The sequence below is a fragment of the Canis aureus genome, chromosome 24 (genome assembly GCF_053574225.1).
Source record: "Canis aureus isolate CA01 chromosome 24, VMU_Caureus_v.1.0, whole genome shotgun sequence".
Lineage (NCBI taxonomy): Eukaryota > Metazoa > Chordata > Mammalia > Carnivora > Canidae > Canis > Canis aureus.
Genome location: NC_135634.1, coordinates 4170625 through 4189335, shown reverse-complemented (window position 1 = coordinate 4189335; position 18711 = coordinate 4170625). Strand labels below are relative to the sequence as shown.

The 18711-nt window shown below is 34.6% G+C and overlaps 1 protein-coding gene across 1 annotated transcript in view; it reads left to right on the top strand.

Annotated features, from left to right (window-relative positions):
- The window catches only part of LOC144296591 (uncharacterized), a 429705-nt gene that overhangs the window by 397807 nt on the left and 13187 nt on the right, over positions 1-18711 (top strand). Inside the window, exons 9-10 of the mRNA XM_077869690.1 lie at positions 14950-15069; positions 15941-16252. The gene's annotated coding sequence lies outside the window, so the exon portion shown is untranslated. The remainder of the gene's footprint in view (positions 1-14949; positions 15070-15940; positions 16253-18711) is intronic.

Sequence of the window (18711 nt, the reverse complement as noted above, 5' to 3'; positions counted from 1 at the left end):
ACGTGGGATTCGATCCCGGGTCTCCAGGATCGCGCCCTGGGCCAAAGGCAGGCGCCAAACCGCTGCGCCACCCAGGGATCCCAGCAATGTAGATTTAAATGAAGATTCTGTGAGAGCGTGATATTTATCCCATACCATAAATTCTCCCTCATTAAATATTTGTATTATTTTATAAACTTTAGTGCAATAGTGTTTTCCATTATCTTTTTCTTTTGACCAGCCTGTGTCTCTTCTCACTGACTCCTTTATTTAGTTATTCAGATTTTTTCTTCAGAATCTCAAATCCTTTACCATTTCCTGTCTGGAGTAACTTCCCCACTACCTTTTGTTTAGGCAAGCAATCCTTTCCATCCATGTATTATTTTGGTTTAGAAATCTTCCTTCTAAACAAATACAAGGTTTTTCCTGAGAAGGATTTTGTTTTCTTTTTCTATGTCATTATAGATTACTTTATCACATTACATTTCATTTTTCTTTTTTTAATTCTGTAGTTGAGGATAATTGTAAAAACTAAAAAAGCAGGACCTGGAGGCTATTTCTCCAAACTCATTAACTTTATTGCTCTGGAACTAAACTTCGAGTTTTAAGAAATTTAACAGTAAAGAGCTACTTATAGCAATAAATCATCAGTAATTTGTATGTAGACTTTGCTTTTTATGTGGCCAACTTTTATCTGAAACTGTTTTCTAAGTATAAAGGTTAAAAATAAATCCTAGTCTAGATTCTGCTTAAAGTAACTTCTGTTCTAATCTAGGATCTAACCACAATCACTCTCTTGAAAAGGGAGGAAGAAAACAATAAATTGGCAGGATATCTGTTTAATTGACATTTAATTGAAATTGATTTCCCTGAGGGGACCTGGGTGATTCAATCTTTAGGAGACTGCCTTCAGCTCAGGATCCTGACCTGTGCTGAAGGCAGGTACCCAGCTCAGCAGGGAGTCTGCTTCTCCCTCCCCTTCTCCCTTTGACCTTCCCCCCACCTGCTTGTGCTGTCACTCTCTCTCAAACGAATGAATAAATAAATAATCTTTTCTTTAAAAAAAGAAACTGATTTTTCTCAGAAGAAATTGACTTAAGGCCTTTGTGTGTGATATGTTTATATGCAGATAGCCTCTAAGATTACAAGCCCTAAGAAACAGGAAGAAACTTTGAAGTACAGAACTTTTAGTTCTCTTCAGCATATTCCCTGGTGGAATTTTAGTTTTGTATTATGCTTTTCCAAGTTTTCCTCCAGATGTTACACAGTAGTGTTTTACTTCAGGGAAATATGGCTTGGAGTGTGATGGTTTAGACATCTTGTGTACAGACATCGAGATCAAGAAATGGAGACATGAGCTCAGTTTTACAAAAATGTCTTATAGTATCTTATTAAGGAATGTTGGAATCATTCAAGCAGGCTTCTTCTAACCAGTTTCTACACTCTCCACACATCCTCCCTAAAGTCCTACATAACCTCTGGCCTAATGCCCACATTAAGGAAAGAAGATCAGTAGTTAAAGACTTATTCAATCTTTCTGAGGCTTGAAAATACTGATTAATTAGTAAAAGAATCAAAAGAACACTCTCACAAAAATCATATAGATGATAGAGTGCCCAAAAATCGTTTTTAAAATAGTGAAACATAGTTTGTTTAGTATACAGTCTGTAGGAGAGGATTATTCATTATATGTCTGAGACTGGAATGATACCTCAGATCCCTGTGCATTTTTTTTATGGAGAATAGAGACAGCTGTCAGGTTTCAAATCATTGGAGACAGAGACCTAATTAAGCAAAGGTATGGAGAATTTGAAGGGAATAAATAGACAAATTTGGCTAAAGAAGATGCCATCCTAGTATTTGTTGGAGTGTTAATGTAAATTTAAGATTAATGCATCTTAGCTAGAAAGAAATAATGACAAATTAATATCCTTTTCCCTTTCCCATTTGAACAGTGTAATTAAGCAGTACATTTGTCTTAGTATACAAATAACATTTAACCAGCTTATATTAATTTAGTTATATTAACAAATTTGGCCCCCAAAAGCTAAAAAGAAAATCAAAAGGAACAAGAACATTGATTTTTCACCCCCAATTATATATAATTAGTTTAAAAAATTTAAGTAGAAGATTTTTGTTGTATTTAAGTGGAAAAGGGAAAGGAGGAAGAAAGAGTTCCTATTCTTGGAATGCTGCTCTTTTCCAGGTGCTATACCAGTTATAATGACCACATTAACTTATTTACTATCTCAGCAGAAGCTGCATTAACAACAATGAATGAGTCCTTACCTGGTGTATTTACTTTTGGCTTGCCAGGATACTCTTGACGGGGAACAGTCAAAATACGTTTATTATAAAACTACAAACAAGCTCTATTATACAGCTTTGATATGTTAGGATATGCTTTGAATCTGTGACTTTAGGGCTTAGAGAGGATAGTTTCAGATGTATTTATGTGCTGACCTGAAAGTGTTTTCAATGAGGGCTCTGAAAGCCATCAGTTTCTCATTTACATAGGCAGATGGATGCTTTCTTAAGTGCTCATGGGCTCTTGAAGGCTTTCTCTCTCTCTCAACAGGGTGAGCTGAAAGAGATATTATATAGAATGGAGTTTTGCCTTGGCAGGAGAAACCAGAGATTTCAACAAATAGACACATGCATATGTGAATTGATTGATGATTATTTTTTCTCTGAAGTGACTAAGAGCCCAGTCATCATTAATTAGTAGGTGGTAAGAGAGAAAAAGAGAGAGAGAGAGAGATTTCTATTGGTGAAATTCTTAGGTTTAGACTAAAATAGGCCTAAGAATGATGAGGCAAAAAAAAAAGATATATACACTGGATGTGGAGAAAGAAACAACACAAGTCTTGGCAAAAAATCAGAAGTTTGACATCTCTGAAAACATTTAAATCAGCTGAGATCAGATTGATCTTTAAGGTCAAAATATGGTCTTCATTCACATAATCCTGATAATTTAAACCAAAAATAGGTAAGATTTATGTATAAGAAGAAAATAGAAATATTTTGTGGGACTTGGTCTGCCAACAATTAGCAAATTAGCAACTAACTAATTTGCTAATTAAATAATTAAATTATGCAACAGATATTTTTTGAGCATCTCCTTAGGCCAGGAATGTTCTAGGCAATGAGGAGAGAAGGTCAGAATAATGAATAAGATAAATAAGGCCCTTATGGAACTTATATTTTACTGGAGGATTTTTCATCTTTACTAAAAAATTTTCCTGCATGCCTTTAAAAAGTAGTTGTGATTTACAATTTTGTTTCTTTCTTCTTTCCATAATTTCCTCCTTTGCCAATTTTAATAGAGCTTGTAAATATTTTAAAGAGAGAAAAGTGATTTTTAAGTGAAGCACTAACATTTAGGACCTTTGACTTTCTGTACTTAAGGTATAATCATCTTTTGTCCAGAAGAGAAACACTGCATTCCTGTGGTCCTGATTTCCTGCTGAAATCCTCTTACAGGTTCAGTGGCATTCAGTGTTGAGTATGAGAGCCTCTTCTTTGGTCTGCATTACTTATCTCCCTAGGAAATCCTGTGCAGGCCACAATTTCTGCCTCCTTAAATAGGTAGCTAGATCTAAGCTGTATTTCAAACCTGAAATTTCCCCTCCCATTGCCATTAAGTCTTTCTAAATTTTTCCCAAATACTGTGAAAACTCAAGGAGGAAGGAAATATTGTCTCTAAATGATTGTATCTGTTGCTTTGCAATTAAACGTATTAATCTAATACCTGCTGTTTTTCTTCATGGTATCTGCACTGGATTAGACCACAGTTTACATTTTCCATCAGCAATTTCTTAAATTTCCTTGTACTTGAAGGAGGTAGTGTTTGTGCTACTCAAAACAAGTGGAGAAAGATGATTAAAATAGACTGAATGATGATCAAGCCAGGAACAAGTTGCAAATTAGAGGCAGTATAATGTAGTTGAGACCATGGACCATGGACCATGGGACCTACTATCTTAGTTTAAATCCCAATCAATGTTGGACACACAGTGTGCTGTGTACGTCACAGGATTGTTGTAAAAATGAAATTGATTGCCACATGTGACTCACTTGGAGAATTGCTTGGCATAGGGCAAGTCCTATTTATTAAGATGGGATTATAGTTCAAAATGGTGAAATGACAGTTCTAAACTAAGAGGACAAAAATTTAAGCCTTTATAGAATGAAATTTGGAATTGACTTATGGGTTATCTCTGAAGTTTTGATCAATGACAAAATATTCAGTGTGTCACCAAATAGAAAAATAACTTTAATTATTAATGTGATCTCATAAAAAGAAATAGAATATCGAATGTCTGTTTGGCTAGGAATGATACAACTGACAATTTGAGTTTCCTCTTTTATGAATTGCTTTTTCATATCATTTGGAAGGTTTCTATTTTATGTTCTCTTTTTTATCACTGCTTTAGAGAATTTCTTGGTATACTCTGCATATTATGAAAGGGTTTCCACATTTTTTTTTTGTAGAGAGAGAAAGTATGCATTGTGAGCAGGGCAGGGGCAGGGGCACAGGGAGAGGAAGAGAGAGCATCCCAAACTGGCTCCACACTCAGCACAGAGCCCAATGAAGGGCTTGATCCATGACCTTGAGGTCAAGACCTGAACCAAAATCAAGAGTCAGACACTTAACTGACTGAGGCACCTAGGGACCTCGGGTCTCCACATTTCTGACCTAATTTTTCCATGTGATGAGGTGTCTATAGAATTGGCATTTTTGGTCAAGTGCAGGACACATAAGACAGGTCTGTTCTGTACTATGTAGCAAGGCACCTGTCCTTATGGGAGAGACCCATATTTGTCCAGCTGTGCCAGCACCAGGTGGGTAATTCTAAATCATAATGAAGTATTTTTTAAAAAAACCTCATTTAACTGCAGATCTAAAACCCTTGTTTTCTTTATTATTCAGGATCATGGTAAGAAATAGATGGACACTCAGGTCTTTCAGGAGAGTTAATAAAGGACCATTTATAGAGATATAGACAGTTTAAGAAAACCAGTGAGTATTGGGCAATACCCTAGGGATTTGAAGCACAGGAACTATTACTACAGTAAGACCTGAAAGGAGAGAGATGGAAAGTAGTTGTAGGAAGAATGCCTGGTGGGAGCTATGTAGTTGCAGGAAACAAAGCCCTATCCATTATACTAACTTTTCAAGGTGATGCCAGTTTAGATATACTCTAGTATACTCCAACCTGAACTCTGAAATGCTACTTACCTTCAATGCTCTTCCACATAAATTAGTAAGGAAATAAAGGGAGGAAAAAACCAAGTAGGTAAAGAGCAGAAAATAGAGATGTCTTAGACCCACTTCTATAGCTAGTTTGTGAGACTTGAGACTTTTATACTTCTTCCATTACCATGTCCCCCTTACCATCTCTCAACACCTTGGCCAGGTGGAGTTCTTTATCTGATGTTGTATCACAAACTTTCAGTTGTGCTGGATTTAAATGTTTGATGCTGTCTTCCTTAGGCTGTCCCAATTTTTCATTGACTGTGATCATGGGTCAAGGGAGTGTTACAGGGGGTCCCAACACATTCCCTGGGTTTCAGAGATAGCCTTTTTTACCTTAACACAATTTGTCGTTTGCAATTGGGATTGATCAACCTGGGCAGTATATTGATCCCTTTCTTTGCCTGTTGGAAGACAATTTACAATGGCATGAAAAGCTCCAAATGACCAAAGCAGCATTAGCATCCAATTTAAGAGATGTATGAATGAATATATTTTCTCACTTTTTCCTTGGCACCAGGACTTCCAAAACACGGATCCCAAGTCCATGGCAAAAGAAGAAAATAGTGGTTACTCCTTGTTCTCAAAAAAGTGCCTCTGGCTCTGGGGAGTTGGCATACATATATTTGCTGTTGACCATATATACTGCATTTTTCAAGGATAGCATTCTAACCTCAAAGACTTATTTTTCAATTTGTGCCATAATCAAGTCTTTAGAAGGTATTTACTGTTCAGTGAGCCATTTTCTTAACTGGTGGTTAACACTAGTCAATTTAGTGAGCATGAGTCCATTGTTTCACCTCCTTTACTTTTGTGTCTTTGTTCAAAGGTTATTGTTGTGTAGAGTAACTTGGCAATGGATAAATGAGACATTCTCTAAGTCCGTAGATGGTCATGCTGATAGAAAATCTGCTGGTAAGGAAAGAAAACCTGACTTAAACTATCTGTATATTCCTTTTTAAAAAAAAAAAAAGATTTTATTTATTCATGAGAGGCACACAGAGAGAGAGACAGAGAGAGAGAGAGAGAGAGGCAGAGACACAGGCAGAGGGAGAAGAAGGCTCCATGCAGGGAGCCCGACTGGGACTGGATCCCAGGTCTCCAAGATCACACCCCGGGCTGAAGGCAGCGCTAAACCGCTGAGCCACCAGGGCTGCCCTATCTGTATATTCCTATGAGGAAAATTGCTGCTTATAATATGATAGAAGTGAACTATTATAATCAAACTGCCACCAGGTGACTAGCCATTCTCCCCAAGGGGATGGTTACTTAACATTAGCCTTTGTTTCTTAGTAGATTGGGCACTCAGCAGCAGTAGTAGCCAAATTAGCTTTGATGAGAGAAAGTCCATATTGTTGAGACCATTAATAATTCAGTCCCTGCTACCGAAGCATCTTTATACATGGGTTTTATGGAATAAAAGAGGCTTCTGTAGCATAATTCATGATATAGATCATCTTCTCATTATAATAGAGAATCTCCTTTGCAGTGGACTCAAGGATCTTTACATTCTGCATGCATTTCTATAGTGTAGAAAGATATACTATATAACTTTTATCACCAATATTTTAATTTTGTGCTTTTTAAGTCTCTGACCCTGAAACAGGATGGTGTATACCTCAGACTATCTTTTCTTCCACACAAACTTCCTTCCAACCAAATATTGGATCCTGGAGTTCTTCCATAGGAAATGTTTTCTTCATTAATGTCTTTCAGTGGTGCCATCTGAGGGCTGTAATGTGATTGATTCACTTTTGACTAGTTCTTGCATGCCTTACAAATCCATTGCTAATCAGGCCCATTTTTAAAAGTATTTTATTTAAATTTAATTTGCCAACATATAGTATAAGACCCAGTGCTGATCCCATCAAGTGCCCTCCTCAGGGCCCATCACCCAGTTACCCCCCCCCCCCACACACACACACACACTTTCCTTCCTTTCTGCAATCCTTTGTTTCCCAGAGTTAGGAGTCTTTCATGGATTGTTGTCCCCATTCTTTTTCCATTTCTTTTAAATGGTCTTAGGGAGCTTCCAATGAGACCATATAGATATTCTGAGGAATAGGTGAAAAAGCAGTAGGGATAGATATTATGGGAGTCTGAGCCAGCTACTTATGGAGTTTACTAGTGACTTTGGAGTCTTCTAGGACCTAGTCTTAAAATATACTGTTTCCATTTTACAATGCAATTCTGCTGTGCATGTCCAACTTTATGATTTGGTAAATTTTGTAACATCTGTTCAGGATGAGCAATCTGTGTTGCATATTGTAGAGTCACGTTTAGTTCTTACTGAGGCTCAGCAACATGTCTTTCAAGTAAAGAATATTTGTAAGTGAAAAAAGGCATGACTTTATTACAAAACTTTGGGCTATGTGTTACTATTTTTTTATTGAGGTTTGCCAAAGATCCTATACATTATGTCTGTTGATCATAAACTTTTCCAAAACTGTTGAGTCTGCCCCCACCATTTCAGAGACAAACAATATATCCCTCCATACATTTTACTAAGTAATGTACCTAGAAAACTTGTTACTTCCTGCTTGCCAGGATCAATTAATTAAATGTGATTAATATTATGGTTTCATGCAATGCTTTACGGGATATCATAATGACCCAAATCCTTCTAGATTATATTATGATGCAAAGCCGGCACACATATAGCCCTAGGAAAAGCTTTAAAGATTTACTCTTATCCTTGCCACAGAATGGCAAACTTTATTAATTGGCTGTAGTAAAGATACAACTGTCATCATGACCTGGTTATCTTCGATGAAATCTGTACCAGGATGTTCTCTAGGAGTCCTATCACTCTTGCACAGGCCAAAAAGGGCTTCTATTTATCCCTTCCCATGCGGGTCTTGGGACCAGTATTGTAATTCTGTCAGTTACTAGATTTGTTTATTTCCATTATATATCCTGAGACTAGGAAAATACCTACTGTGAGATGGATTCAGGCCAAAATTCTGCAAGATACCCTCCTTAACTCTGCACTGTGACAGGGGATGAGTATGACAGATCAGATCTTTGCCACAGTTCAGGGAGAATTATATGAAGATAGAAGTTTTACCATGTAATTCAAATTATGTAAATAAATAAATAAATAAATAAATAAATAAATAAATCTATCCTCACTTTCTGTTTCTTATTGAGTCAATATAATAATTGCCTTCTTCTACAATATTAATCATTTCTTCTAAGTCTTTGAATTATTGGTAAATAGTCATCCATAGTAATTGCTTATATTTTTAACCATCTCTACTATAAGTCATCAGCATTTTAATTCCCTATATTTTTAATATTTTCCTTTGCTCTTTCATCTTTGATTAATCATTCAGAATATTTATTTTTTAATTGATATTCTACAAATAAACTTTGATTTAGCTATTTCTATTTTATCTTTGTTTTATATTTCATTAATTTCTGCTATTATTTTAATTTGCTCCTTTCTTATACTTTCTTTTATGTCATTCAATATATTAAAAAATTTTTTAAATGGAAGTTCAGGTCTTATTTTTCTGCTTTTCTTCTTTAGTAACGTAAGAGTTTAAGACCATAGGGGGTCTGGATGTCTTAGTTGGTTAGGTATCCAACTCTTGATTTAAACTCAGTTTGTGATCTCAGTGTTGTGGGATCAAATCCGGTGTGGGTCTCCATGCTCAGTGCATGGAGTCAGCTTAAGAGTCTCTCCCTCTCCTTCTGCCCCTCCTCACCCCCTGTGCATGTGCTTTCTCCCTCTCTCAAAAAAGAGAAGAAAAAAAAGAATTTAAAACCATAGTTTTCACTCTAATTACATCTGTAGTTATGTGACAAATTTTAATAATTAGTATTATTCTTATTATTTAGTTATATTTTCTAGTTTTCACTATGATATCTTTTTTTCGCACATATGTTATTTAGAAGTACTGTATTATACACTTGAAACTAACATAACACTGTATGTTAAGTAACTGGACAAAATAAAAACTCTAAAAAAAAGATAAAAGAAGCATAATTCTTCTAAATTTTCAAAGCTACATTATTTTATGTTCAGATTTGATTTTTTTACTTTTAATTATGTTTTAAATTTTGAGGTAATTTTGGATTTTCATGTGGTACTAAAAAAAAAAAAAATAGACATTCCATGTGTCCTCTACCCAGTTTCCCATAATGGTAGTATTTTACAGACACTAGTACAATTTCACAACCAGTGTACTGACATTGATTCATCAAGATTCAGAACATGTTTCTCAACATATGTTGTCCTTTTATAACCATATCCATTTGTTTTCTCTCCCTCTTTTCCTGTCTGTCTCATTTTTAAACCCCAGGAACCACTAATTTTTTCTTCATTCCTATGATTTTGTCATTTCAAGAAGGCTATCTAAATGTAGTCATATCATATGTTAGCCATTTGTTGTTGTCCATTGCACTTAGCATAGTTCTCTGGAGATCCATTCAAGGTGATGCATGTATCACCAGTTTGGGTTTTTTTTTTTTTAATTGCTGAATATTGGTGAATATTCCATGATATGGATGTATCTCATTTGTTTAAATAGTCACTGTTGACGGATACTAGATTATTTCTACTTTCTCACTATTTTTTTTTAATTTTATTTATTTATGATAGTCACAGAGAGAGAGAGAGAGAGGCAGAGACATAGGCAGAGGGAGAAGCAGGCTCCATGCACCGGGAGCCCAACGTGGGATTCGATCCCGGGTCTCCAGGATCGCGCCCTGGGCCAAAGGCAGGTGCCAAACCGCTGCGCCACCCAGGGATCCCTACTTTCTCACTATTATGAATAAAGTTTCTATGACATTCACGTACTTGTTTTTGTGTAAGCATAACTGTTTATTTTCTAGAATAGAAAGCCTGGATGACAGTTGCTTAGATTGTATGATAGTTACATACTAAATCTGTAAACAACTGTCAAATAATTTTCCGGAGTGGCTTTATCAATCTACATCCCACATCAGCAATGTATGAGCGAGCAATCCATTTTATCTGCAATCTTACAGCCTTTGGCATTTCACTTTTTTTTTTTTTTTTTTTGGCCATTCTAATAGGTGTGTAGCAATTGAAGTTTAATTTACATTTCCCTGATGGCTAATAATGTTGAATATCTTTTCGTGTACTTATTTTGCCATCTGTATATCCTCTTTGGTGAAGTGTCTCTTCAGAATGTCTTTTGCCTGTTTTCCAATTTGATTATTTGTTTTTTCATTACTGAGATTTGGGACTTCATGTATTTTAGATGCTAGTCCTTTGTCAGATACATAGTTTGCAAATAGTTTCTCTCTGTGTGTTCTTTTTTCACCTTCTTAACAGGGTCTTTCTCAGAGCAGAAGTTTTATGTTTTGGTAATGACTAGTTATCAGTTTTTCTCATATGGATCATGCTTTTGTTGTCAATTCTAAAAACCTTTTTGTATAGAATTGTTGAATCACTGGGTTGTACATTTGGCATTGTATATACATTGTATAATACTGTGTGTCAACTATACCTTGATAATAATAGTAAAATGTAATAATAATAATAATAATAATAATAATAATAACCTTTTGCTTAGACCTAGATCCAGAAGATACTCTCCGAAGTTTTTCCTAAAAGTGTTATAGTTTTACATTTAATTTCATCATCAATTTTGAGTTAATTTTATATGAAGCATGAGATTAAGGTCAAGGGTCACTTTTTTGCCTATGGATGTCCATTTACTCCAGCACTATGTTGAAAGACTATCTTTTCTCTATTAAATTGATTTTGAACACTTGTCAAAAATGGGTTGGGCATATTTTTGGGGATCTATTTCTAGGTTGTCTGTATTACTTCATTGATCTATGTGTCAGTTTTCTACCAGTACCATGCATTTTTAATTGTCATAGTTATATAATGTCTTGAAATTTAGTAGTCAGATACTTCTCACTTTATTCTGCTTTTTCAAAATGATTTAGGTTTCCAGTTTCTTGACCTTTCCATATAAGTTTTGGAATAGGTTTTTTTTTTTTTTTGTATATACAAAAATTTTTGTGGTGATTTTGATAAGAATTGCATTAAACCTGTAATTTGGAGAGAACTGACATCTTTACTATGTTGAGTTTTTCAATCTGCAAACACAGTATGTCTCTCTATTTTTATATCTTCCTTGATTTCTTTCATCACCATTGTAGTTTTCAAGTCCTACAGACATTTATTAGACCTACAACTATTTTGTAATTTTCTAGTTTTGTATTTGAATGTTTCATTTTGGCTTTCTGTGATGTTAAGACAAATCATATTCCTATTTTATAGAATGTAAGCATGTCTATAACATCTAAGACATTAAGTCTTAAGAATAAAAAGTCTAAAAAAATAACACAAATTCCCCGCCCCCCCTAGATTTTAAAGTGGGTAGCTGGCACACATTTCCAAAGCATTTGAACAGTATTTGAATACTGTGTTATCATCTTTTTTTTCATAGTGTTCTCTTCTGCTATGACTTAGGAAAAACAATTCTATTTATGCTTCGGTTTTACTTCCATTAACGCGATTAGTGTGAAAACAAAATGGATTATTAAACTGATATTGTTTTCCTCATTTTAAAGTATGTAAGAAAATTATGATTTAAGGAAAGTTCTCTATGAATCATATATTTTTCCAAGAATTTTGTTAGCTAATTTTCAGAATATCGCTCACTTCTTTGAGAGAGGGAAATGACTAACAAAAGACCTTCATATTTGAGTGAGGGCCCATATCCTGAATCAAAGTACAAATTTAAATATTCACTACTTCCAGCACTTTTTTTTCCAACTAAAGAGCATGTGAAGATTGTAAACAGGCTTCTTAAATTAATTCATTCCATTGAGAATACTATTTATCTTTTAAGAACAAAAAATTGCTGTTAAGGGTTATTCACTTTTTCTTTTCTTCTTTTGGGATTTTACAGTCAGAAATTGAACATGCAGAGGAAGTTCTATTTATTGTGAATCTCATTATCTCTTTCAAAGTTCAGATTGACTTCTAAGTGGAGTTGTGGCTACGTTAATGCAGACAAAATTCTCACTAACTCTAGGCTTTTTACTAATTACACATCAAAACAACAGTTGAAGGCCTGCCCAGTACTGGAGCTCTAGTTTAAAAAACGGTAATATTTTTTATGTAGTAATACCTTATGTTTTCTCTTGGTATGTTTAGTGATAGATAAGGAATAACATTAAGCTTTTCCTCCTCATTTTTAATAAAAATATTTCTAATGATATAAGCATGTTAATCATTTCTTCAAACATTTCTTCAGTTTCTTCTGATTCCTTAACATTTGATTAAATCAAACTTTTCTAACATTGGAAATGAAAGAATGAAATTTGCAAAAACCTAGTGCACAGTTAATACTTGGAAAGATTTTTTTTAATTTAGTTCATTAGTGCAAGGTTGATATATTTGAACCTGAAAAGTTAATAAATTGTCAGTATTGTCAGCTAGACTGATAAAAAAATTTTCAACCCAAAGAATGGGTTATTGACCATTGGTGTTATGATAACTTTGACTTATTTTCCTTACTCTGAAGAAATAAAGTATAAATTCCCATGGTTTATTCCATAAATAAAAACAAAGGGAAAAGAAAAGGAACAGATACATTTTTACTTTAAATAGATTGATTAGGGAGCAGATCTGGTCAGACAGACCTGGTTCTGAACTTTGCCTCTATCATTTACTGAATATGACTTTGAGCAACTTAACACTGTTTGTATATATAAAATATACTAACAATATCTTCATCAAAAAGTCGTTGAGCTGACTAATCAAGGCAGCATATTTGTCTCATAGTGCATGCTAAAATGGTATATATGTATCTGGTATTATTCCATATAAAATTCATAATTAACTAAGTTTCATTTGTCTTTTCCCTTTTGCTGACTTAATACTATAGTAAAAGAATTGGTAAATTTCTTAGTATGTTTACTCTTGCTCAGTCAAAACACATAGTAATTAATGTGATTAAGCAAACTAATATAAATGTAATCTATTGAAGCTAATCTAAAGGAAAATGAAGAATCTCTAAGATCTTAAAAAGTGCTATTTTTTATTTCAAGGATAATTGATTTCTGAAAGCCGAATAATTATAAAAAGGCAGTGATCAATAAAACCTATGTCCTACAAATCCTTTTTTTTTTTTTTACTTTTATGTATCTTTATGTTAAAGTTACCTGTGCCTAACAAAATGTTGAGCTTATAAAACTAATCAAATGCCATTAAAGCATATAACTATATTTTTGGCTCAAGATTCTAGTTTGCCCTGAAGTTATTCCATTAATAAATGTAAACATTTTGAAAAATGATCAGAGTAAGAAGAGGAAAGGAGAAGGATTAGATTTCCAGTTCACTGACATTAATCAGTGTTTAATGTTTTCCTACATTAAGATGGGACTGCCAGGATCTGAAGGTGAGATATTTAAGTGTTTTAGTTTTTGCTAACATTGTAATGAAAATAGAGTAGCCTTTGATGACACAGAAATACCCCTCTTTATGCTTTGTTTTCCAAACATATTTATCTAATCCCATCCCTTCTTAGGATAGAGTAGTAAGCATGGGAATTTTGCACTGCTTCTTATTTCTCATGTCCCTTTCTATTTGTTGTACTTCTTTCAGTTTTCTATGTCCCAAATAGTTAGCATTTGGCCGTTAGAAGTACTTGGGAAGAGTTACTTTGAATTATTTGCTCTTAGTCATCCTTTTAACACACAGAACAGAGGACTCATAGCTTCATGCAACCAAATCATGTTGTTTAAGTCTCCCTTCTTTTTTATAATTCCCTTCACTGTCTTAATGGTCATCTATTGTGATGGAAAACTATTTTTGTGCATAGGTTTGTGTTTACTTTAAGATCCATTAAGACTTTCTTTCTTAACTGAATATTTCAACTTCACATAAAAGATTCTGTTTTGCACTATAATTGTCTCTTCCCTGATACAATTTGAATCATGAAAGTAAAGATGGTATCTTATTAATATTATCCTGGCATGCCTAAAACTACTGCTGAATGTGTAGTGGGTTCTCAGTAAATTAAACTTTAATTGAGGATGGAAGACATGCAGTCTTGGCAGTATCCTTCATTTATCAAGATCTAAACCATGTTGCATATGGAATTATACATAGTACAGCACAAATCCAATTTACAGGCTGTTGCAAGCAGAAGTTGGAGAGAAGGGAAAATCCAGTAATACTGACATGAAAAAAAAAAAACCAATAGCACTGACTTGAGTGCACATAAATATTCCTGTAGAGAGATGACAAGTAAGGAGAATTTCATATAGTGGCTTCAGTTTGTGCTTGCAGAAAAATCCTCCAAGATTAGAGTATGCAAAGATGCCTACAGACCACAACTACAGGAAATCCAGGATAGAACTTTTGTTTTAAAATTATTTATTAAAGGTACAAGAAACTATAAATGCATCTGTGGTACTTTCTTCTTTTCCTTTAGCCCAATTTGTCCTCATTTCAGTGTCTCTTAATTAGCTTACAAGAAGTAATGAAATTCTGTTTTTTATTCATTCTGTGAAGAGCAAGAGTGGGATGAGAAGAATTATCCAGATTTCAGACTAAATGATTCAAGAGTCTGTGTGATACATTAGAAAACTCTGAGGAAAAGTCTGGGAAACTTGAAGGAAAAAAAACCTTCAGGAGAAAGATAAGTTAAATATGCAGAATTTTAGATAAAATAAGCATATGAGCTAAGAAGTGTTTCATTTCCATAAACAATTAGAGATAAGAACAGCCTCCTGTCACAAGCTTAAGCTTTGGAGGAAGAAAGTGGTGGCGTAAATAGGAATGATGCACCCAACACTCTTTCCTTTTGTGGAAAACCACTGACTTCATCTTGAAGGTATGTATATATTTAAAAATATATGTTTCTTTCCCAATTTCCTATTTTTTTCCTTTAAACTTTCTAATTTGCTGTTCTTTCATCAGCTAGGTATGCTCCTGTTGCATCCTTTCCTGTCATGTTCCCTTTCTTCTCATTGTTCTCAGTTTTTTGTTGTGGCTCTTCCTCTTCTAATTCTCAGACTAACCAGAAAATCTCAACTCGTGAAAGAATCAAACTTCTAGACAATGGTGGTAGCTTGTGATGAGGGATAGAAACAGAAAAATATTAACCTTTAGCCCAGAAGGCTGACCTATAGCCTGCATAGTTCCAATAAGGATTAAATATATCCTGGTTGCTACATTCTTAAAGGGTCTCATGACTGCTTGTACATTTCATGGATAGTTAATATCTAGTTGAATGGTAAGCACCAGAGAAGTCTTGCAAAGGTAGTCGTATGAGTAAAAATTTGAAGAAAACATTTATGATCTAAAACTCCTTGCATGTCCCTTGAACACTAAGCAGAACACTAAGCATCTAACCACCAGCTTCATTCAACAAAAGCGTGGCTCTTCCTGCCACAAGTCCTGTCCCTGTGGTATAATAAAAGCACCTTTTTGCACCAAAAACATCTCAAGAATTCTTTTTTTTTAAAGATTTTATTTATTTGTTTGAGAAAGAGAGAGCATGAGCAGGGGTAGAGGGAGGAGCAGAGGGAGAGATTGAAGCAGACTCCCCATTAAGTGGGGAGCCCTACTTAACTCCGACTCTGGGCTCAATCCCAGGACCCTGGGATCATGACCTGAGCTAAAGGCAGATGCTTAACCAACTGAGCCACCTAGGTTCCCTTCAAGAATTCTTTTCTGACTGTTCACTTATGGTCTTACATCAGTTTGAACAGCCCCTAAGATGAAGAATCAGAAGCTTAAACTATCCAGTTCTTTGTGCTAAGAGAATTTGGTCCTCTTTGCTGAAAAGGAACTCCAAATTTTTGAGTCCTCAATGAAGCCTGTTTAGCAGAAGACTTAAATGGCACTTGTTGTTCATTCTCTTCGATGGAACTGATACAAGTAAAGAGAAGATTCAGTCTTGCTCTCAAGAGAATTAAGATCTTGTTATGAACCACCATATTGACTAAAAATATGGAAAACTTCAAATTAATATGATGAAATCCAACATATGAGTGCTGGATATGTGAACCAAGGTAAGTATGGGCAGCAATGAAGAGCTGGAAAGAGATGCCTATTGTATATCTATCATAAAATGAATTTAAATAAACTCAAGAACATAGATAATAGTGAAGTGTGTAAAAAAATAGAAAATGATGAGTTTGGAGTATTTGTTATCTTTGTTTTTAATGTAATTGATTTCATTGTAATTTTATATGATCTTTTAAATTAATTTTATGATTAGCAACCAGCTCTTAAAACTCCTGAAAATTTAATAGTTGGTTCTCATGAGCTGCCATGAGCCAGCTCCAGCATGCACCTGTCTCCGTCTACTCTCTTAGCTTCCCTGATTATGGCATATTAATTGTGTGCCTTAACATGGTCAGAATTGACTAAGTTATCAAAAAACTTTTAAACTACGTAACTTGAATGCTACATGTAAGTGACATACTGGGGCCCAATTATATAAGGAATATAGTGTTTTTCAATAAAAGGAAAAAGATCTCTGTGTAAGTAAATGATAGTAACAAATTGGCCACAATTAGGCCTACTAATCAGGGCACTGTGTAATATATGGTGAATGTATCAGGAGCACAAATTCTGGAATACCACAACACGAGCTACCAAAGTCTCTGTCAATTCAAAATAAAATGAAATAACAGCTGGCTAATATACAGATATTAAAGTGTTCTTAATATGTTCTGTGTTGAGAGCTCCTCTGGGCACTGGTTTGCAAAGACTGTGTGAGTGTGGTAAGAGTAGTAGGAAACCTTTAACAGGCAGTTGCACCCTTATATGTCTTTTGGTGAAGGAAAACAGGTGCTGTGGGAACATGGAAGCCTTGACATAGGACAGTCCCGACCCCTATCATCACCACTGCAGACTCAACCTGCCAGTAATACCAGCAGAAAGCTATGGCTAGAGTAAGACTGAGTAAAGAGAGTCAAACTATAAGCAAGAGAAATGCGAGCACTTCTTGTAAACAGAGTTCCAGTTAGGACTGGGTATAAAGTGCTCTCTGACAACAGGTCTAAGCAAGCTCCCCACATATCAGCAGTTAGTGGTCCAGAGGCAGTAGTGATCGTATAAGCTGTGAGCAAACTTGTGGTGTGACTATAGCACTCATTGCTTGAGCATGGATGATGAGTGAGAAAAAATATCCACACAGTTATTTCAGGAAGGCCTGTATAAAGAGGTGCAAGACAGTAATGCAACTCTTGTGCAGTTGGAGCTAGAGCTTTTGCTTTGTTTTATTCAAGAAGGTTACAGAGGAGATATATTTTCAGAGTCTCAAAGTATCTGAAATTTTCTTGCTGTCTGAGATAAACTCCAGTGGTGTGGCTGGATGACCAAAATCACATGCTTTTAAAAGCCCATGTTTGCGCTAAAGCTTTCTCTGTTGTTACCTGAATTTTGAAAAGCTTCTTGTGGAGTTCCTGAGTTTTGTTCTTCAATAGATCCTCACGGTTTTTGAAAATTCCATTTCTGCATGGATGCATGGAAGTATACTTTTAATCTTAAACTAGATAGGCTATTTTTCCAGGATGTGTCTAATTTGAGGGTTTTTTCTTTTCATTCTCCTCCCCCCTCAGAATATAATAAAACATCTTAATCTACACACTTAGGTCACTTTTTAAAACTCAGCAATGTGTTTTTCATTATATCTTTGGTTATTATTTCTGGTTCACTTACTCTATTTTCCTGTAGGAGCACCTGCAATTCTTAGTTTGCGCTTTTGTTCTTCATCCTCCATTTATTCTACAATGTTAAGCTTTTTCTTTTTCCTATAAAGTTTGGTGCATCTTTTTATATTTGTGGTCTATATCATAATTTTACTTCTTGAAGATACAATTCTGTTCTTTCTAATTCAGTACAAATTTCAATTCTTTTATGCAACAGTTTCCTTGAAGTCCTTACTCTGTCTTATTATTACTTCTATACAACTGCTCAAAGTGGCCCATTCATTTAAAATGTTTTCCTGACTTACATCATCTTTGTAACTGATCTGCATTTTAAATTGTCTTCAAAACTTAGCCCAAATCCAACCACTTCATATTTGTTACATGAATCTAATCTAATTGTTTAAAAATTAGAATTATATGTGGATACTTAAAGTATAGATTTTAAATATTTTTAAAAAATTCTTAGTGAAAATATCTGTATATCTGTTCTCTGTATTTATCCAATTCTTATTATAGTCTTTTCCTTTTTTGGATACAGACAAATTGTTAAACCAAGCACCTTCCCAAATTAGAAGCACAAAATACCATTCAGATAAGTCAATTTACATTGTGTTCTGCTAAGTAGGTTGCATTTTCTCACACTGAGTAAAATCTATTGCTTACAGATGTGGGAAAATAACTTGTACTTTTGAAACTCACTAGAAATGTGCTTTATTTTGACTAAGACGCGACCTGAACACTCTTTGTTTCTTACTTTCTTTCTCTTTTAAGGAAAAAATTCGAAAATTTGGTTGAACTGAAACTCTTGACCA